This window comes from Bison bison, unplaced genomic scaffold (genome assembly GCF_000754665.1).
Source record: "Bison bison bison isolate TAMUID 2011002044 unplaced genomic scaffold, Bison_UMD1.0 scf7180017864355, whole genome shotgun sequence".
Taxonomy (NCBI): Eukaryota; Metazoa; Chordata; class Mammalia; order Artiodactyla; family Bovidae; genus Bison; species Bison bison.
Genome location: NW_011494927.1, coordinates 13701 through 37644, shown reverse-complemented (window position 1 = coordinate 37644; position 23944 = coordinate 13701). Strand labels below are relative to the sequence as shown.

Genomic DNA, 23944 nt, shown 5'->3' with positions numbered 1-23944 from the left:
GCCCCAGATTGAATTCTTCTCCTCCAGAGGCCAAGAATTCTGGCGTCTTTTCGTTTAGTAACAACCTTTCATTAGTATGGTGCATTCATCACCACTATCTAACCACTGATATTACATTAACTTTAATTAAAATCTGTAAATTAATTAGATTTATTAGTTTTTATTGATGCTGTATTTATCCTCCAGAATCTGATTCAGGAAACCATCTTACATTCAGTTGTTAAGTTTTCTCCAGCTCCTCCAAACAATGAAAATTTCTCTGGCTTGTCTTGTCCTTGATAGTTTTAAGGGCTAGGCAGATATTTTGTATAAAATTTTGCATTGGGGTTTTCTGATATTTAATTTGCCATTAGAGCAGATTTATGGTTATTGGGAGAAAGACCAGAGACATAAAGTTCCACTTTCATCATATCATATCAGTGGGTACATACTCTCAATGTGACTTACCACTGTTGGTGTTAAATTTGATCATCTGACTCAGGTAGTATTTGTCATATTTATTCATTATAAATTTACTCCTTTCCCTAATTCCATAGTGTTGTCTTCAGAGTGAAGTAACTTAAATGTGTGCTCAGCTGACACTGAAAAATTGGAGCAACTGAGGACAAAGTATCTGCATAAATTATTTGGAATTTTGTGTATTTTCCTCTATCTAGTAATTGGTCCAGTTATTTATATCATTATAACTCATGGGTATTTATTTTATACTTTGGATTACATTTCAGTTGTCTGTTATTTGCTTTGTTGCTGAACTGTTTTTCCAGTTTGGGCACTGGGGGGCATCTTTTCTTTGACTTCTGTGTTCCTTTGGCTTATTCTCATCACTGTGCAGATGTGTGTGTTTTAGCATTTCCTTACTTTCTGTTGCTGCAAGATGCTCTGGTTCATGTTTACATTCCTTACTACAGACCTAGAATCTGCCAGTTTTTTTTTTTTGTTTTGTTTAAAATTTTTTATTATTTCAAACTATGCTGAAATCAATAATCTTTTGCATATATCTTAGTATTTATGCAAGAGCAATTCTATTTCTTTTTTATTTTATTTTATTTTATTTTTAAACTTTACATAATTGTATTAGTTTTGCTAAATATCAAAATGAATCCGCCACAGGCATACATGTGTTCCCCATCCTGAACCCTCATCCTTCCTCCCTCCCCATACCATCCCTCTGGGTCGTCCCAGTGCACCAGCCCCAAGCATCCAGTATCGCGCATCGAACCTGGACTGGCAACTCGTTTCTTACATGATATTCTACATGTTTCAATGTCACTTTCCCAAATCTTCCCACCCTCTCCCTCTCCCACAGAGTCCATAAGACTGTTCTATACATCAGTGTCTCTTTTGCTGTCTTGTACACCAGGTTATTGTTACCATCTTTCTAAATTCCATATATATGCGTTAGTATACTGTTCTAATGAGATGGATGAAACTGGAGCCTATTATACAGAGTGAAGTATGCCAGTTTTTTTTTCAGAAGTCTTGATTCATTACTTGAAGAATGATATCAGTAAACAAGATGTGTGTTTTGGAAGACCATCTTTGTTTTTATTCTAGTCCAAATATGTCATTTAGGGCCCATGTAAACATCTTCAATTGAAGGTATAAACCACATTTTTTTCCATAAGTAATAAGAAAAATTGAAAATTAAGTTGTTTATCACATGTGGTTCATTTCTCTTAATTGGTAGGGAAGGGATACTTTAGGGAATCACCTTCTGCAGAATTCTATATTTTGCATCATTCATGTTTATGTACTCCTCCAGGGAGGCAAAAGAGAAGTACTTTCCTGGTCAAAGTCTTGTGTGAGGGTGGCTTTCAGAAAGTGTGGGTGAATCTGGAATCCACTTAGTCTGTCTTTTGGCATGCTGGTGAGGACCTAAGTCTCCTTGTGAGATCAAGGAGTTCCTGTTCCAGATGAAAAGTTTTTTAAGATCATTTAAAATGATTTTTCTTCTGAGTCAAGGGTATCCAAATTGCCTTGGGATGAAAAAAGAGCAAGTGAACATCCTAACTTCTGCATGAATTCCTACAAACCTGGTAAGATCTTAAAAACCTCAATAGCATCTGAATATAGTATAGTGTGAAACACTACTAGACTATGTATAGGTTATTTTCTTAAAGCTTCCATTCACTCAACAGATACTGGTTAAGACACTACTCTTTTTTAGGCATTCAAATTCAATACTTTATGAACAAAAATTCCTATCCTTACTTAACACTTAACTTCCTAACATACAATGCTGTCCTCCTATTTTGTTTACTTTAAAATCTACTTTACAGGCCATTGCACGTGTAGTTGCTTTTTTTTTTTTTAAGATTTTTTTTGATGCTGACCACTTTTTAAATGCTTATTTACTTTGTTACAATATTTCTTCTTCTTTTTTTTATGTTTTGGTGTTTTGGTCACGAGGCATATAGGTTCTTAGCTACCTGACCAGGGATAAAATCCCCACTCCTTGCATTAGAAGTCAAAGTCTTAACCACTGGACCACCAGGGAAATCCCTGTTATGTTTCCAATAATGACTTAACAACTGGTATAAATAAAACTGCCACCTCTTATTTATTCAGTTCCCTTCACATAGATTTTAAAACCAGTCTCATCTTTTGCTCTCAGATAAAAGGTTGCAATGATGGCCTTTGACTCTGTGAGTAAAAGTATCTGCAGGCAATGGAACCACTAGACCCATATGCTGAGTGCAGTTGTAATATTATAGATGCTGAAAATCATCCCTTAAGAGACTGAGCATAGTTAGCCTCCTAACAAAGATGTCTAGATTGACTACAACCCACAACTTGTCAATGCTATATATCAACAGACTGCATCACAAAGATTGCTTTATTAAAAAATGGGTTAAAATGTTACCTAATTTGATATTTAATTTGAATGTATTTAACTGTGAATGAAATTAAGCATCTTTACCTATGTTTAGTTGTATAGCAAGAAGAGTCTTTGTTAAAGTGGATTCTTTTGCCCATTAATTATTTTTTCTAAGATTAATAAATGAAATCTATTTATATTTAAAATTATGCTTTTGTCTGGCATGTGAGTTGTAAATATACTTTACCACTTGGGCATATATAATCTGTTACTGCCTGCTTGTTTGGAGACTATAAAGGCACATAAGACAGATTGTTCAGTGATTAGCATACAGCTAGATATGAAAAAATGCTCTCTTTATTTTTATCTTCCCTTACTTGAGGTGACAGTATAGGCCATTAAAAATATACATTACAAGAATTCAACTGAAAAGTTACAGGTATTACTTGTAGATTTCTGGGTTTACTTTATAAATTCCTAGTACTTAACCATAAACCTGAAATATTTTTTAAAAGTTCTGAATATGGTATATGTTCATTTTTGAAATTTTTCCTTCATTTTAGACACAGTGAATCCCTGAGTTTAAATTTAACTTTGAACAATATAGTATAATTTGAAGAATAAAATTTAAAAAAAAAAAATGAGCTGAATTTAAGATTGTCAACATCTGGAGACTTTCCTGGTGGCCCAGTGGTTAAGATTGTGCCTTCCAATGTAGGGGGTGTGGGTTTGATCCTGGTCAGGAGCTAAGATTACACAAGCATTGCAGCGGGGAAAAACAAAACAAAACAGAAGCAATATTGTGATAAATCCAATGAAGACTTAAAATCCTAAAAGAAACCACATTAAAATTGAAAAATATTAAAATTGTAAAGATGTTCAAGCTGGTTTTAGAAAAGGCGGAGGAACAAGAGATCAAATTGACAACATTCGCTGGATCATGGATAAAGCAAGAGAGTTCATGAAAAACATCTATTTCTGTTTTATTGACTATGCCAAAGCCTTTGACTGTGTGGATCACAATAAACTGTGGAAAGTTCTGAAAGAGATGGGAATACCAGACCACCTGACCTGCCTCTTGAGAAATCTTTATGCAGGTCAGGAAGCAACAGTTAGACCTGGACATGGAACAGCAGACTGGTTCCAAATAGGAAAAGGAGTACGTCAAGGCTGTATATTGTCACCCTGCTTATTTAACTTCTATGCAGAGTACATCATGAGAAATGCTGGGCTGGAAGAAGCACAAGCTGGAATCAAGATTGCCAGGAGAAATATCAGTAACCTCAGATATGCAGATGACACCACCTTTATGGCAGAAAGTGAAGAGGAACTAAAAAGCCTCATGTTGAAAGTCAAAGAGGGGGGTGAAAAAGTTGGCCTAAAGCTCAACATTCAGAAAACTAAGATCATGGCATCTGGTCCCATGACTTCTGTCGGGGGCCTCATTAGGCATTACTGACAAAATGGAGGCACAGCCCCAACTCCCTCTCCTTGTCCCACAGGCACGGGCCCGGGATGAAGGAGTTATGTCTTGTGATTCTGACTTGTTTTTTCCTCTCCTCGGCTGAGTTGACTGAAAAGAATTAAGGTTCTTATGGTTCTTGAGAGGAGCATGAGAAAGCACAAAGCCTTCTGCAGCTGTGCTCAGAGAATAATTTATAAAATTAGTCATTGACATTCATTCAAGGACCTTTACAAAAAAGTGTTCCAGGATGAGCATGTAGGCCGCAGCTTGAGGCCATGGGAGGGATTGTTATCTGAAACCTATTTGTGAGGGAAATGTTTATGGCAAAGGAGTTTACTGAATTTAGGGCTTAGGAATAATTAAAAGAGTTAGAAGCTAAAGATTTAAGGAATGTTGTAATGTTAGCATATTTTACTATAGCTTATAGAGATTAGGAATTTTGGAGATATTAGTGGTTAGAAGGCTTTGTAGAGAAAATGAGCTCAGGATACTAGGGACAAACAGGATTTAGAAAGAAAAAAATAAACTGAGGGATGTGGTATGTAGCCCAGACATTAACATGAGCTACAGTGTATTCACAAGGACACATGAGAAGAAGTAGAAAAGAGAATCACTGAGGCAGGAACTCCTTTTGAGGGGCAGCAATGATTTATAAGACAACAAATTTGGGTCAGGGGGAACTGAAAATGTCAAACCTCTGACCTAATGCTTCTGTAAAAGTATAAAAGAGAATCTTAAGCTTGAAATAAATATGCAGTCAAGAAAAATGAATGAGAGGCTGAATTGTGACTCACTGACACCTCCCATCCCTTCAGACTGATTCCCTGGTTGCTGGAGCTGGACTCCAGCAGACTTCTTGGGAAATAGATGGGGAAACAGTGTCAGACTTTATTTTTGGGGGGCTCCAAAATCACTGCAGATGGTGACTGCAGCCATGAAACTAAAAAATGCTTACTCCTTGGAAGAAAAGTTATGACCAACCTAGATAGCATATTCAAAAGTAGAGACATTACTTTTGCAACAAAGGTCCATCTAGTGAAGGCTATGGTTTTTCCAGTGGTCATGTATAGATGTGAGAGTTGAACTGTAAAGAAGGCTGAGAGCCGAAGAATTGATGCTTTTGAGCTGTGAAAAGACTCTTGAGAGTCCCTTGGACTGTGAGGAGATCCAATCAGTCCATCCTAAACGAGATCAGTCCTGGGTATTCATTGGGAGGACTGATGCTAAAGCTGAAACTCCAATACTTTGGCCACCTCATGCGAAGAGTTGACTCATTGGAAAAGACCCTGATGCTGGGAGAGATTGGGGGCAGGAGGAGAAGGGGATGACAGAGGATGAGATGGCTGGATGGCATCACTGACTTGATGGACATGAGTTTGGATGAACTCCGGGAGTTGGTGATGGACAAGGAGGCCTGGCGTACTGTGGTCCATGGGGTCACAAAGACTTGGACAGAATGGAGTGACTGAACTGAAGAAAAATTAAACTTAGTCAAGACAACAGATTAAAATAAATTTAATGATAGACTGGATCAACTGGCTGTGTACTCATTGCTAAAATTTTATGCTTTTTTTTTTTCTCTCCACTCAGTCTACTATCATAGGTTTATATGTGTGTAATGCAGTGTGTTTATGTGCATATATTTTTATGTGTGCTTTGTTGTAGTTCAGTAACTAAATTATATCTGACTCTTTACCACTGCAGCACACCAGGCTTCCCTGTCCTTTTCTATCTCCCAGAGTTTACTCAAACTCTTGTTCTTTGAGTCGGTCATGCCATCCAAGCATCTTATCCTCTGTTATCCTCTTCTCCTCCTGCCCTCAATCTTTCCCAGCATCAGGGTCTTTTCAGTGAGTCAGTTCTTCTCATCAGGTGGCCAAAGTATTGGAGCTTCAACTTCAGCATCAGTCCTTCCAATGAATATTCAGGACTGATTTCCTTTAGGATTGACTAGTTTGATCTCTTTGTTGTCCAAGAGATTCTCAAGAATCTTCAGGTTTTATTATGAAAGACATTCTGAAATGTTTTGACAATCATTACTCAAAGCAATATTGACTAGAAGAGTATTTTATCACTGGACATTTTGTTGAAGATGTGACAGCATATTGCGTAAATTAGGTAAACAATTTCTCTACTTATGCAATAGGGAACATTGCTGTGATGGACTGGGTGGCAGAAGCGCACTGGCTGACACGAACTGCGCAGAAGTGTGGCTGAGAGGAGCTACCCCTTGACCAAGGTCAGGGGCGGCGTCTGACAGGAGCTACCCCATGACTGAGATCAGGGGCAGTGGCTGGGAGGAGCTTTCCCATGGCCGAGATCAGGGGTGTTGCCTGAGACGAGCAACCCCATGTCCAAGGAGCGGTGGCTGCGCAGGTGCAGGAGGGCCAAGAGGACCTACTCCACCTTCAAGGTCGGGAGGGGTGGCTGTGAGGAGACACCCCTTGTGAAAGGTTAGGAGCAGTGGCTGTGCTTTGCTGGAGCAGTGGTGAAGAGATACCCCACGTCCAAGGTAAGAGAAACCCAAGTAAGACGGCAGGTGTTGCAAGAGGGCAGACACACAAACAAAAATCACAGAAAACTAGTCAATCCAATCACATGGACCACAGACCTGTCTAACTCAGTGAAACTAAGCCATGACGTGTGGGGCCACCCAAGATGGGCGGGTCATGGTGGAGAGGTCTGACAGAATGTGGTCCACTGGAGAAGGGAATGGCAAACCACTTCAGTATTCTTGCCTTGAGAAACCCATGAACAGTATGAAAGGCAAAATGATAAGATACTGAAAGAGGAACTCCCCAGGTTGGTAGGTACCCAATATGCTACTGGAGATCAGTGGAGAAATAACTCCAGAAAGAATGAAGGGACGGAGCCAAAGCGAAAACAATACCCAGTTGTGGGTGTGACTGGTGATAGAAGCAAGGTCCGAAGCTGTAAAGGGCAATATTGCATAGGAACCTGGAATGTCAGGTCCATAAATCAAGGCAAATTGGAAGTAGTCCAACAGGAGATGTCAAGAGTGAATGTCGACATTCTAGGAATCAGCAAATTAAAATGGACTGGAATGGGTGAATTTAACTTAGATGACCATTAAATATACTGCTGTGGGAAGGAATCCCTTAGGAGAAATGGAGTAGCCATCATGGTCAACAAAAGAGTCCAAAATGCAGTACTTAGATGCAATCTCAAAAATGACAGAATGATCTGTATTGGTTTCCAAGGCAAACCATTCAATATCACAGTAATCCAAGACTATGACCCAACCAGTAATGCTGAAGAAGCTGAATTTGAATGGTTCTATGAAGCCCTACAAGACCTTTTAGAACTAACAGCCAAAACAGATGTCCTTTTCATTATAGGGAACTGGAACACAAAAGTAGGAAGTCAAGAAACACCTGGAGTAACAGGCAAATCTGGCTTGGAATAAGGAATGAAGCAGGAAAAGGCTAATGGAGTTTTGCCAAGAGAACACACTGGTCATAGAAACACTCTCTTCCAACAACACAAGAGAAGACTCTACACATGGACATCACCAGATGGTCAAGACCAAAATCAGATTGACTATATTCTTTGCAGGCAAAGAGGGAGAAGCTCTATACAGTCAACAAAAACAAGACCAGGAGCTGACTGTGGCTCAGATCATGAACACCTTATTACCAAATTCAGACTTAAATTGAAGATAGTAGGGAAAACGACTAGACCATTCAGGTATGACCTAAATCAAATCCCCTATGACTATACAGTGGTAGTGAGAAATAGATTTAAGGGCCTAGATCAGATAGATAGAGTGCCTGATGAACTATGGATGAAGGTTCATGACATTGTACAGGAGACAGAGATCAAGACCATCCCCATGGAAGAGAAATGAAAAAAAAGCAAAATGTCTGTCTGCGGAGGCCTTACAAATAGCTGTGAAAATAAGAGAAGTGAAAGGCAAAGGATAAAAGGAAATATGTAAGTATCTGAATGCAGAGTTCCAAAGAATAGAAAAAGGAGATAAAAAAGCCTTCCTCAGCAATAATGCAAAGACATAGAGGAAAACAACAGAACGGGAAAGACTAGATCTCTTCAAGAAAATTAGAGATACTAAGGGAACATTTCATGCAAAGATGGGCTTGGTAAAGTACAGAAATGGTATGGACCTAACAGAAGCAGAAGATATTAAGAAGAGGTGGCAAGAATACACAGAAGGACTGTACAAAAAAATCTTCACGACCCAGAAAATCACGATGGTGTGACCACTCACCTAGAGCCAGACATGCTGGAATGTGAAGTCAAGTGGGCCTTAGAAAACATCACTACCAACAAAGCTAGTGGAGGTGATGGAATTCCAGTTGACCTATTTCAAATCCTGAAAGATGATGCTGTGAAAGTGCTGCACTTAATATGCCAGCAAATTTGGAAAACAGCAGTGGCCACAGGACTGGAAAAGATCAGTTTTCATTCCAGTCCCAAAGAATGCTGAAACTACTGCACAATTGCACTCATCTCATAAACTAGTAAAGTAACGCTCAAAATTCTCCAAGCTAGACTTCAGCAATACGTGAACCGTGAAATTCCATATGTTCAAGCTGGTTTTAGAAAAGGCAGAGGAACCATAGATCAAATTTCCCACATCCACTGGATCACGGAAAAAGCAAGAGAGTTCCAGAAAAACATCTATTCCTGCTTTATTGACTATGCCAAAGCCTTTGAGTGTGTGGATCACAATAAACTGTGGAAAATTCTGAAAGAGATGGGTATACCAGACCACCTGACCTGCCTTTTGAGAAATTTATATGCAGGTCAGGAAGCAACAGTTAGAACTGGACACGGAACAACAAACAGACTGGTCCCAAATAGGAAAAGAAGAACGTCAAAGCTGTATATTGTCACCCTGCTCATATAACTTATATGGAGAGTACATCATGAGAAACGCTGGTCTGGAAGAAGCACAAGCTGGAATCAAGATTGCTGAGAGAAATATCAGTAACCTCCTATATGCAGATGGCACCACCCTTACGTCAGAAAGTTAAGAGAACTAAAAAGCCTCTTGATGAAAGTGAAAGAGGAGGGTGAAAAAGTTGGCTTAAAGCTCAACATTCAGAAAACGAAGATCATGGCATCTGGTCCCATCACTTCATGGGAAATAGATGGCTAAACATTGGAAAGAGTGTCAGAGTTTATTTTTTAGGGCTCCAGTTCACTGTAGTTGGTGATTGCAGCCGTGAAATTAAAAGATGCTTACTCCTTGGTAGGAGTTATGACCAACCTAGATAGCATATTAAAAAGCAGAGAGATTGCTTTGCCAACAATAGTCCATCTAGTCAAGGCTATGCTTTTTCCAGTGGTCATGTATGGATGTGAGAGTTGGACTGTGAAGAAAGCTGAGCGCCGAAGAATTGATGCTTTTGAACTGTGGTGCTGGAGAAGACTCTTGAGTGTCCCTTGGACTGTAAAGAGATCCAACCAGTCCATTCTAAAGGAGATCAGTCCTGGATGTTCTTTGGAATGACTGATGCTGAAGCTGAAACTCCAATTTTTTGGCCACCTGATGCGAAGAGTTGACTCATTGGAAAAGACTCTGATGCTGGGAGGGATTGAGGGTAGGAGGATGACAGGATGAAATGGCTGGATGGCATCACTGACTCGATGGATGTGAGTCTGGGTGAACTCTGGGAGTTGGTGATGGACAGGGAGGCCTGGTGTGCTGCAATTCATGGGTTCACTGTGTCAGACACGACTGAGCAACTGAACTGAACTGAACTGTACTAAATATCAATATGTCCTTGATAGAAATTGAAGATAAGCTACAGTGAAAAAGTTATTCACTCTTGCAAAGTAACTCAAACTAATATTCATGGCATTTGAAGAATTATTTACTTTTTTATTATTTTAATTTCTTTTAATATTATTTTCAGATGACTTTAAGAAACAGGTTGAGTGAGTATTATGAATTCCATTTAATTCAGATAAAACATTGCACTGCAGATAATGGGTATGCATTGGAAGGTGGCAGTCCCATGATCATGTGTACCTATTAGGGCTCTATCGCTCTAGTGGTAAAGAGCCACCTGCCAAAGCAGGAGACAGACACTGGTTTAGTCCCTGTGTCAGGAAGATCCCCTGGAGAAGGAAATAGCAAGCCATTCCAGTATTCCTGCCTGGAGTATTCCATGGACAGAGGGCCCTGGCGACTACAGTCCATGGGATCACAGAGTGGGACATGACTAAAGTGACTTATCACACATGTAGCATTCATGCCATTTTCTTTCTTCTTTTCTCCTGCAGATATTTTCTCAGCAGAGCTTTGCCCTCTCCACATGAATCAATGCAGCAAAATAACAATGTAATCGAGTTCATATTGTTAGGATTGATTCAAGATCCTAAGAGACAGAAAATGGTATTTGTAATCTTCTTCATTTTCTCTGCAGGAATGTTGATGGGTAATTTGCTTATTATTATGACCATAAAAATTCAGCCAGACACTTGGGAGCCCCATGTACTTCTTCCTATTTCATTTTTCTTTGGTTGATACCTGCTTTCCAACTTCAATAGCCCCAGATTAATCATGGATGCCCTGTATGCAAAGAAAAGCATGTCTTACAATGAGTGCCTGACTCAGATCTTTGCACTGCATTTATTTGGATGCATGGAGATCTTTGTCCTGGTCCTTATGGCCATGGATTGGTATGTGGCCATCTATAAGCCCTTGAATTATGCAACCATCATAAGGCGGCAAGTCTGCATCATCCTGATTGTTCTTGCATGAATAGGGTCTTTTACACATTCTATGGCTCAGATTATTCTGGCCTTTAGATTGTCCTTCTGCAGATCCAATTTGATTGATCACCATTGCTGTGATATGTAGCCACTGTTGAAACTTGCCTGCATGGATATTTATGTGATGAACTTACTGGTGGTGATTAATAGCGGGGCAATTTGTGCAAGCAGTTTTAGAATTCTGATGATCTCTTACATTGTTATTTTGCATTCACAGTGCAGAAGGGAGGAAAAAGTCCCTCTCCACTTGCACTTCTTTGTCCGTTTATATTTATATATACTCGGCCCCCAGCCACATTCCCCATGAACAAGATTGTGGAAGTATTTTACACAATTGGAACACCCTTCCTCAATCCACTCATCTACACACTGAGGAATACAGGAGTGAAAAATGCCATGAGAAAGTTAAGACATGTCAGAATTATCTCAAAAAGCAAAAGATGAGTTGTGGGGCTGGATTGACTGTTTATTGAGTCATGGTTTTAGTGAATCTGTACAAATTATTATATATGACAATGTTTGACTCTTGTGGGAGTAGCATAATTAAAATCAAAGTATGCTTTGCTTTATTATTATTATTTTTTTTAATTCACAGGCAAGATGAATGCCAAGGCTTCTCATTCTTTCATGGACCAAACGTGCCAATTCTAATCATGATCCCCTGTCAACGTTTATTTTTCAATCGGTTCAGTTCAGTTAAGTCTCTCAGTTGTGTCCAACTCTTTGCAACCCCATGGACTGCAAGACACCAGGCTTCCCTGTACATCATCAACAGAGTAAAAATAAACATGAAGGGTTTTTTTTTTTTTTAATTTTAATATATTTGTACCTTTTGGGACATTGCAAAGTTCGGTGTCTAAACTGGTGTCTCAAAAGTTTCATGTGATGCGTTAAGAGGCCCATATGTATAAAAGAGAAGAGAAGTGCCATAATTTTGTTACAGGCTCATCTAGTCTAAATATCCCTCATTCCAGTACACAAACAGGCAAAGACACATACACTTACTATACAGGGGTTTGTGGTTATTTGTACTTCAGATGATTGAATGGATGAACAAATGTAAGAGATAAAACAGAAAAGAAAATAAGCTCACATGCAGATGAAAACATAAAGTTTAGATAATAGAATAAGATGTTATACAGGGAAAGAAAACTTAAAAGTTTTTATGTGGTTCAGAAGTAATTGCAGCCAAATTAAATAGGGGAAATGGTGTAATTTTAAATGATTTTTGGAAGATGCTATTAATATAAACAGAGTATATAATTGTTCATAGTCATCTGCCCTCAAAAGTGATTCACCTAAAGGAGAAACTCTCAATTCTAAGTATAATTTCATTTCTCTCACGAAGAAGTAGAATTCCTGATATGTTTCCAGTGCTTTTTTGCTATCTCAGTTATGTCTCAAATATATTATAAAGTTGAATATGTCTTTCAAAAACATACAAAAAGCAAATTCAGAACAAATAGCAATTCTCTGAAGTTCCCAGAGTAAACTCATCCTCGAGATTGTTCTGCTAAGAAATATAAGAAGGAAGGTTTCAAAACAGTTCCATATGTCTTCCTTATCTCTAATCTATAATAAATGACTCTTCCACTTTATTTAAACATCTGCAATGTGAACTAAAACACAAGAAACATTAGGAATTGATGAAGTGGTCATGAACTGGTTTTATTCTAGCTTTGAAATGGGGAATAAAATATAATGATTAAGAGCATTAGGTTTGGATTCAGTCTTGGTGAATCCAAATCCTTGTTCTATCACCTCATAGACCTGTAACTTCAGGAAAGATAGATGGACTTATAGGCCTCAGTGTTTGTCTATAAAATGGAAATTAAAATTATTTCTATGTTATTGGCTTGTCATAAGGGTTCAGGATTGCATACATAACAAAATCTAGTATGTGCTATTGTTATCATAAATGAATTTTAAATATAATTACTCAAATGTCTGTTTTTAATTAATGGCAACCACATACGTTTGCCAGCAATATTTTTTTTTTTTACTTCCTTTCATTCTATGTATCTTTAATTCATTTTTTGTATTATTGAAATATTTTTTGATTTTATTTTATTCAGAGAATACAAGTTACAGTTATAATGGAAGGAAAATCAAACTGAAGATATCCATCAAGCATTGGTTTTGTGTATGTGTGTGTTGTTTTGACGTTTTGAAATATATTGGTACGTTGTCAGTTTACAATGTTCTGTTGGTTTCAGGTATATAGAAAAGTGAATCTGTTATGTATATACATATATCCACTCTTTTTGTTTAGATTATTTTCCCATATAGGCCATAACAGAGTATTGAGTAGTTCCCTGTGCTATACAACATGTCCTTTTTAGCTATCTAGTTTATATATGGTAGTGTGTACATGTAAATCCCAAGCTCCCGAATTATCCCTGCCGCTCCTTATTCCCTGGTAAACATAAATTTATTTTCTACATCCATGACTCTACTTCTGGCTTATAAATAAGTTTATTTATACCCTCTACCAGTCCATTCTGAAGGAGGTCAGCCCTGGGATTTCTTTGGAAGGAATGATGCTAAAGCTGAAGCTCCAGTACTTTGGCCACTTCATGTGAAGAGTTAATTCATTGGAAAAGACTCTGATGCTGGGAGGGATTGGGGGCAAGAAGAGAAGGGGACGACAGAGGATGAGATGGCTGGATGGCATCCCTGACTCGATGGATGTGAGTCTGAGTGAACTCCGGGAGTTGGTGATGGACAGGAAGGCCTGGCGTACTGCGATTCATGGGGTTGCAAAGAGTTGGACATGACTGAGGGACTGATCTGCTTTGAAGTGATATAATATGATATTTTTCTTTGTTTGACTTACTTTACTCGGTATGGCAATCTCTAGGTCCATCCATGTTGATCCAAATAGCATTATTTTGTTTTTGTTTTTTAATTTTTTTTTGAAACTTTAAAATTTTTTGTTCAACAATGTACACTTATTGTCTCTTAATTTGATCTACAAATTTCTCAAGTTTTTTTTTTTTCTGATAAAATGTCAATCTGGGTATGGATGTAGAGTGCTTGTAATTTATATTTTTGAAACACTGAACATGAAGTAAGACATCAATAAAGGAAGATCATCATGTAACTGACACTTCCTCAGAATCCATGACATCAAAAACAGCTATGGCAAATACCTAAGCATTTAGCAAAAGAGGAAATCTCTGGCCACTGCTCTTATATCTAGAAAAGGCCTATCTTTTTGACTGGGCAAAACAAACACTGAAAGGACTTTTTAAAAATTGTTTATTTTGTTCTTTTTATGACTGAGTGGGCTTCCCTGGTGGCTCAGACAGTAAAGAATCTGTCTGCAATGAGGGAGACCTGTATTCGATCCCTGGGTTGGGAAGATCCCCTGGAGGAAGGCATGAAAACCCACTCCAGTATTCTTGCCTAGAGAATCCCCTGGACAGTGGAGCCTGGTGGGCTACATTCAATGGGTTTAAAAAGAGTCAGACAGGACTGAGCAACTAAGCACAGCACAGCATGGTTGAGTGACATTCCATTGTATATTTGTACCACAACTTCTTTATCCATTCCTCTATCGATGGACGTTATATTGCTTCCATGTCGTGACTATTATAAATAGTGCTGTAATGGATATTGTGATGCGTGTATCTTCTTAAATTGTTTTTTCCTAAATGTATGCACAAGTGTGGGATTTATGAATCATAAGGTAGTTCTATTTTTAGCTTACATCATGAGAAATGCTGGGCTGGAGGAAGCACAAGCTGGAATCAAGATTGATGGGAGAAATATCAATAACCTCAGATATGCAAATGACACCACCCTTATGGCAGAAAGTGAAGAAGAACTAAAGAGCCTCTTGATGAAAGTGAAAGAGGAGAGTGAAGAAGTTGGCTTAAAGCTCAACATTCAAAAAACGAAGATCATGGCATCCAGTCCCATCACTTCATAGCAAATAGATGGGGACACAGTGGAAACAGTGGATAACTTTATTTTTTGGGACTCCAAAATCACTGCAGATGGTGATTGTAGCCATGAAATTAAGACTCTTACTCCTTGGAAGGGAAGTTATGACCAACCTAGACAGCATATTAAAAAGTGGAGCCATTACTTTGTCCACAAAGGTCCATCTAGTCAAGGCTATGGTTTTTCCAGTAGTCATCTATGGATGTGAGAGTTGGACTATCAAGAAAGCTGAGCACCAAAGAATTGATGTTTTTGAACTATGGTGTTGGAGAAGACTCTTGAGAGTCCCTTGGACAGTAAGGAGATCCAACCAGTCCATCCTAAAGGAAATCAGTCCTGAATATTCCTTGGACAGAATGATGCTGAAGCTGAAACTCCCATACTTTGGCTACCTGATGTGAAGAACTGACTCATTTGAAAAGACCCTGATGCTGGGAAAGATAGAGGGCAGGAGGAGAACGGGACGACAAAGGATGAGATGGTTAGATGGCATCACCAACTCAATGGACATGGGTTTGGGTGGACTCTGGGAGTTGGTGATGGACAGGGAGGCCTGGCGTGCTGTTGTTCATGGGGTCAGGAAGAGTCGGACATGACTGAGTGACTAAACTGAACTGAAGGAACCTCCATACTGTTCCCCATAGCTACTGCATAAATTTACCTTCCTGTCAACAGTGTTGGAGGGTTCCATTTTCTTCCCACCCTCTTCAGCATTTAAATAGATGTCAATGAAAAAAGAATAGAAAGCACAGAGACACACCCATGCACCTATGGTCCCCTAACTTATGACAAAGTAAGCTAGAATATATAATGGAGAAAAAAGTCTCCTCAATAAGTAGTGCTGGGAAAACTGGACAATGAAATTAGAACACTTCCTAAAACCATACACGAAAATAAACTCAAAATGGATTAAAAACTTAAATGTAAGGCCAGACACTATAAAACTCTTAGAGGAAAACATAACCAGAAAACTCTTTGACATAAATCACAGCAAGATCTTTTTGGATCCACCTCCTAGAGTAATGAAAATAAAAGCAAAAATAAATGAATGAAATCTCGTTAAATTTTAGTTTTTGTACCACAAGGGAACCCATAAACAAAATGAAAAGACAACCCTTAGAATGAGAGAAAATAATTGCAAGTTATTATATATATTTGGGGTATATATATTATATTTTTCATATAATTGTTAGAATTATAGTTAATGAACATAAATATATATATATATACACCTTATATAACTAATTAAATGTATGAATATTATTTATATGTGTGCACATGTTAAAAATATATATATATATATACACAACATATATATATATATATATGCCTATGTATGTATGTATGTGGACAGGGAAATGGATAGATAGTCTTTCAAGTCCCTAAATCAATAAATATTAATTAGTATAGTTATGCTCCCCTTCCATCATCATTGCCTTGGCCATCTCTCACAGCACTTAAGTGCATGATCTGAGATGTCAGTTAGATTCCTGTTACATGTTCTTCAATATTTCTGTTTTGGAATGCACTCCTTTCGTTTGTTTACCCACCTGTAAAATGAAGATAATATAAGTGCTCGCCTTTTTGTATTGCTGTAAAAATTACTGCTGAATATCACTGTTTTATCTTTGCTTTTTTTTGTGCATTTATTTTTAATTAATTAATTTTTGCTACATTGCAACTTTATTGCTGTGTGTGGGTTTTTTCTGATTGTGGCAGGCTGGGACTACTCTTTGTGGTAGTATGTAGGCTTCTCACTGTGATGGCTTCTCTTGTTGAGGAGCACAGGCTCTAGGCACTTAGGCTTCAGTAGTTGTGGTGTGTGAGCTCCATAGTATGGCAAGCAGCCTTAGTTGCCCTTCAGCATGTGGAATCCTCCTGGACTGGGGTCAAATAGTGTCCCCTGCATTAGCAGTCACATTCTTAACCACTGAACTACCAGGGAAGCTTCATCACTATATTTTTTAATTTCTTTAATTTATTTTACTGGGATGAAACCTTATGAATACATATACAATAATCAAGCTTGTGAAACTGGCTCCAATTTGGTTTTAATAAAATACCAAATATTTAAGAGTAGTCCTAGACTGTTTTTGATCTATAACAGCAGGGCCACAGAAGGGTAATCTGATGATGAAGAGGAGCTCTATGGATGAATGAAGAAAGCCTCCCACCCATGCCACTCCCACTAGCAGTCCACACAGCCACTGATTCATGATGGTCGTATAGTGCAAGGGCTTGCAGATGCTGCACAGGGTCATAGGCCATCACAATAAGTAGGATGACATCAGCACCTGCAAAGACATGTTCCCCAAAGATCTGCATCATGCACTCATTGAAAGGGCTGATTTTGTTTTCATAGAGTGAATATATGGTCAGTTTGGAAATAGTGACACAGGAATAGCAGGTGTCAACAAAAGAGAGATGGGTCAGGAACTAGTACATAGGTTAACCTAATAAACAGCTGGTGGTGATGGTGACCATAGTGAGCACATTTCCTACCATAAAGACAATGTAGATGACCAAAAACACAACAAATATGATTTTCTGTGTCTTTGGATTTTATGAGAGCCCCAGTAGAACAGATTCTGTCATGTTTCTATTATACCTGTATCTCAGGTCATGATTAGTTACACCAGTGTATGGCCGTGGTTTCTACTTGGATGGATAGGAAGAAGTACTTTAGGATTCTCTTGTGCTCAAGGCCATGTGTGCACTAACTTAGCTATGACCCCAGCAATTTTTCCATTATATGAGCCTGAGGGACAAAGAGGTCAGTATTTCACTGGTATTTAACAGCTATTTTTATGCCTTCATGAGGATGGAAAGATGCAATTGCTTATATGGAAACTTTTTCAGAATTCACATATAAGGCCTAGAATGACAGTAATCAAGCCACAAACTTACTGAATTCTAGAATCTCTGTGAGAAAGAAATGGCAACCAACTGCAGTACTCTTGCCTGGGAAATCCCATGGACAGAGGGGTCTGGTGGGCTACAGTCCACAGGGTCACAAAGAGTCTGACTTGACTGAGTGAGCAAACCAACAGCAACATGATAACAAAACCAAATTACAGAAATCATATGGCCATATCTGGGGGAATTTTTATACAGATGAATTGTATTTTATACAGGTGAATCCTACAATACAAAGCATTTACTAACCTACACAGAAAATCAGATTTCTGAGTTAAGTGATCCATTTCTTAGTCTTGTTGATCTTTTAGAGACTTGGTTTGGTCTGGAAGCTCATGGTAGAAAATCACTCTCAAAAAAAGATTTATTCTACTTGAATTCAAGACATAGTATAAAATTACCACAAAACAGTTATGTGCTATTTAAACATATTAGAATGTTCATAAAAATCTAAATGTATGAATTTCCCAACAAATATATCAAAGAAATTCAGTGTGGAAATAATAGATCTTTCAACAAATGCTGGATCAATATGATATCCACTTGCAAAAAAAATGAACCTCAGTAATACTTCACATTATACACTAATATTAATGCAAAATAAGTCAGTGAACTAGATGGAAAACCTAAAACCATAAAAATTCTAGAAGTATTTTTATTGTGAGGTTGTTGTTCAGTTGGTATGTCTTGGTGGACTCTTTGCAATGCCATGGACTGCAGCATGCTAGGCACCAATGTCCTTAGTGGGACAAACTCCAGAGGTTTGCTCAAATTCACCTCTATTGAGTCAGTGATACTACCTAGCTATCTCATTCTCTGCTGTCCCCTTCTCTTTTTGTCTTCAATCTTTCCCAGGGTCAGAGTTTTTCCAATGAGTTGTATTCTCGCATCAGGTGGCCAAAGTATTAGAGCTTCCCTGTCAGTCCTTCGAATGAATATTCAGGGTTGATTTCCTTTAGGCTTGACTGGTTTGATCTCCTTGCTGTTCAAGGGACTTTAAAGAGTCTTCTCCAGCACCACAATTTGAAGGCAATGATTCTTTGGCCTTCAGCCTACTTTATAATCCAACTCTCACATCTGAACATGACTACTTTAAAACCAAAGCTTTGACTATATGGACTTTTGTTGGCAAAGTAATGCCTCTGCTTTTTAATACATTGACTAGATTTGTCATAGTTTTCTTTCCAAGGAGCTAGTGTCTTTTATTTTCATGTCTATAGTCACCATCCACAATGACTTTGGAACTCAAGAAAATAAAATCTGTCACTGTTTCCATTGTTTACCCATCTACTTGCCATGAAGTGATGGGACCAGGTGCCATAATTGTAGTTTTTTGAATGGTGAGTTTTAAGCGAGCATTTTCACTCTCCTCTTTCACCAAGAGTCTCTGTAGCTCCTCTTCACTTTCTGCCACATATCTGAGATTGTTGATTTTTTCTCCCAGCAATCTTGATTCCAGTTTGTGATTTGTCCAGCCCAGATTTCTCATGATGTGCTTGCATATAAGTTGTACCAGCATGCTGGCAATATACAGACTTGACATACTCCTTTGCCAGTTTTAAACCACTCTGTTCTTCCATGTCCAATTCTAACTGTGGCTCCTTGACCTGAATACAGATTTCTCAGAAGATAAGGTAGTCTGGAGGAGGGATTGGCTAATTACTCCAGTATTTTTGCTGTGAGAACCCCATGAACAGTAGGAAAAGGCAAAGAGATCTAGAAGTTCATCAGTATTTATTAGATACGATATAAGAAGCACAAACCATAAAACTACCAAAAAAATGAAAGACTTTGAAGAATTAAAGAAAATTCACAGACTAGCGGAAAACTGTGTTTATGTATAATGGATCAATCTTGCATAACATTTTGTATACAAATACCTCATGCTTTGTATATGTATAATAAATATGACAAAACACATATGTCTGGAATACATAAAAATCATTAACAACTAAGTTAAAGATACTGATTCAGTGAACACGAATCTGAACAATGGGAGACAGTGAAGGAGAGGGAAACTGGTGTGCTGCAGTCCAGGAGTCGCAAAGAGTCAAACATGACTTGGCGACTGAACAAAAAGATAACTCAGAACTCATATTTTTAAATTGTGCAAATAACCTGAAAATAAATTTCCCAATGAAAACATATACCCATAAAAATGTTTCTAAAAATTCTCAAAATGATTAGTCATCAAGAAATGCAAACAAAAATTTCAGTAACTTATCACTTCATAACTCTTAGCATAAATAAATAGAAAATAATACATAACGATCAGAATGTAGAAAGAAATTGTTTGATGTAGGCTTCCCTTCTTGTGCTTTAGATATCTCTCCAGATGTTCAGTTTGTTCCAAGCTGACCATCATACATGTTCCAGATATTAATCATCTGGATCCTATTAGAGTTTCTGTTTACTTCCATTACTCTCTGATGAACGGGGAATAAAAGGTTTTGATTTTAGGCATTTTGAAATGTTTTCCACTAATTTTATGCCCTCACTGCTCTAACTTACAAGCAATCAGTCTTAGATTTCCAGAAAAGTTTAATATTAATAAGAAAATAGAAGTTTTCTCTTTGAGATGAATCCACAGGTGGACTATACATTACAGGTACCCATGCTAGAAATATGACACTCTTTCTATCACATGCCATTAAATTTTCTTTGAAACTCAGATTTATATACAGATTGTGGACACACATGATTTGGTTTCAAGTGCGGGGAATACAATTTCCCACTCTAGAATGGATGTTTCTCATGTATGCCTCTCCAGAATACCTGCTTCTAAGACAAAGCCAAGAAGTAATTAATTCCCGGGAGAGAAAAAGAAGCTACAAGACAAGATCCTTGAATGTGTGGAAATCTGTTTAAATATCCATGCATTTTATAGACATTTTCATGTATTTTTATTTTATTGTTGTTGTTGTTAACCTCTCTAGAGCAAAGTTTGTCAAGCATAAAAAAAGCATTTCAAAGTATATTCACCATGCATTTAGCCATCTACCTGTGGAACCAGAACCATGTATAGAAGATAATTTCTACATCGTGTTATGAGTGAATGCATTCTAAATTCAAGTCCAGGGTTTTCTGTAGAAAGTTTTAGAGGTTAATGCTAGGAGGAAATAGTTAGACTCATGAAAAGACTTACTTATCTACTGTTGATTTGATACAAATTATCTGAACATTCTCTTTTAAGTGTGCCATATTTTTCATATCAAAAGTTACTTATCCCAAGAAGGGGTCAATTGGAAGACAGGATTATTTCTGAGAACCCTGAAATATCACTAAGATGAAGGTAAGCCTTACAATAGTGCCGATGCTTATTAAAGATGATTATACTACTGTTCTTAATTGTTGTTCAGTTCAGTTGAGTCGCTCAGTTGTGTCCGACTCTTTGCGACCCCATGAATCGCAGCATGCCAGGCCTCCCTGTCCATCACCAACTCCCGGAGTTCACTCAGACTCACATCCACTGAGTCAGTGATGCCATCCAGCCATCTCATCCTCTGCCGTCCCCTTCTCCTCCTGCCCCCAATCCCTCCCAGCATCAGAGTCTTTTCCAATGAGTCAATTCTTTGCATGAGGTGGCCAAAGTACTGGAGTTTCAGCTTCAGCATCATTCCTTCCAAAGAAGTCCCAGGACTGATCTCCTTCAGAATGGACTGGTTGGGTCTCCTTGCAGTCCAAGGGACTCTCAAGAGTCTTTTCCAACACCACACTTCAAAAGCATCAATTCTTCGGTGCTCAGCCTTCTTCACAGTCCAACTCTCACATCCTTACATGACCACAGGAAAAACCATAGCCTTGACTAGACGAACCTTTGTTAGCAAAGTAATGTCTCTGCTTTTTAAAAGCTATCTAGGTTGGTCATAATTTTCCTTCCAAGGAGTAAGTGTCTTTTAATTTCATAACTGCAGTCACCATCTGCAGTGATTTTGGAGCCCAAAAAGATAAAGTCTGCCACTGTTTGCCCATCTATTTCCCATGAAGTGATGGGACCGGATACCATGATGTTCGTTTTCTGAATGTTGAGCTTTAAGCCGAATTTTTCACCCTCCTCTTTCACTTTCATCAGAGATTTTTTCATTCCTCTTCACTTTCTGCCATAAGGGTTGTGTCATCTGCCTATCTGAGGTTATTGATATTTCTCCCAGCAATCTTGATTACAGCTTGTATTTTTTCTAGTCCAGAGTTTCTCATGATGTACTCTGCATAGAAGTTAAATAAACAGGGTGAAAATATACAGCCTTGACGTACTCCTTTTCCTGTTTGGAACCAGTCTGTTGTTCCATGTTGAGTTCTAACTGTTGCTTCCTGACCTGCATACAAATTTCTCAAGAGGCAGATCAGGTGGTCTGGTATTCCCATCTCTTTCAGAATTTTCCAGTTTATTGTGATCCACACAGTCAACGGCTTTGGCATAGTCAATAAAGCAGAAATAGATGTTTTTCTGGAGCTCTCTTGCTTTTTCCATGATCTAGCGAATGTTGGCAACTTGATCTCTGGCTCCTCTGCCTTTTCTAAAACCAGATTGAACATCAGGAAGTTCACGGTTCACATATTGCTGAAGCCTGGCTTGGAGAATTTTGAGCATTACTTTACTAGCATGTGAGATGAGAGCAATTGCGGGATAGTTTGAGCATTCTTTGGCATTGCCTTTCTTTGGGATTGGAATGAAAACTGACCTTTTCCAGTCCCGTGGCCACTGCTGAGTTTTCCAAATTTGCTGGCATATTGAGTGCAGCACCTTCACAGCATCATCTTTCATGATTTGTAATAGCTCAACTGGAATTCCATCACCTCCACTAGCTTTGTTAGTAGTGATGCTTTCTAAGGCCCACTTGACTTCACATTCCAGGGTGTCTGGCTCTAGGTCAGTGATCACACAGTCGTGATTATCTGGGTCATGAAGATCTTTTTGTACAGCTGAGAGGAGCTACCTGACGTCTGAGGTCAAGGGGGACGGCTGAGGGGAGCTACCCCGAGTCCGAGGTCAGGGGCGGTGATGAGAGGAGTTACCCCACGTCCGAGGTCAGGGGTGGTGGCCGGGAGGAGAAACCCCACGCGCGAGGCCAGTGGAGGCGGCTGGGAGGACCAACCCCAAGTCCAAGGAGCCATGGCTGCATGGGTGCAGGAGGGCCTAGAAGAGCTATCCCACATTAAAGGTCAGGAAGGGCAGCAATGAGGAGATACCCCTCGTCCAAGGTAAGAGAAACCCAAGTAAGACGGTAGGTGTTGCAAGAGGGCATCAGAGGGCAGACACACTGAAACTATACTCACAGAAAACTAGGCATTAGATCATGGAGAAATAACTCCAGAAAGAATGAAGGGATGGAGGCAAAGCAAAAACAATACCCAGCTGTGGATGTGGCTGGTGATAGAAGCAAGGTATTGCTGTAAAGAGCAATATTGCATAGGAACCTGGAATGTCAGGTCCACGAATCAAGGCAAATTGGAAGTGGTCAAACAAGAGATGGCAAGAGTGAATGTTGACATTCTGGGAATCAGCTAACTCAAATGGGCTGGAATGGGTGTATTTAACTCAGATGACCATTATATCTACTACTGCAGGCAGGAATCCCTCAGAAGAAATGGAGTAGCCATCATGGTCAACAAAAGAGTCCATAATGCAGGACTTGGATGCAATCTCAAAAATGACAGAATGATCTCTGTTCGTTTCCAAGGAAAACCATTCAATATCACAGTAATCCAAGTCTATGCCCCAACCAGTAATGCTGAAGAAGCTCAAGTTGAAGGGTTCTATGAAGACCTACAAGACCTTTTAGAACTAATACACAAAAAAGATGTCATTTTCATTATAGGGGAGTAGAATGCAAAAGTAGGAAGTCAAGAAACACCTGGAGTAACAGGCAAATTTGGCCTTGGAATATGGAATGAAGCAGGGCAAAGACTAATAGAGTTTTGCCAAGAAAATGCACAGGTCATAGCAAACACCCTCTTCCAACAACACAAGAGAAGACTCTACACAGGGACATCACCAGATGGTCAACACCAAAATCAGATTGATTGTATTCTTT

General features: G+C 38.7%; 1 pseudogene; it reads right to left on the bottom strand.

Moving 5' to 3' along the window:
- Positions 1-13123: 13123 nt before the first annotated feature.
- The window catches only part of LOC104999596, a 15861-nt pseudogene continuing 5040 nt past the window's right edge, over positions 13124-23944 (bottom strand).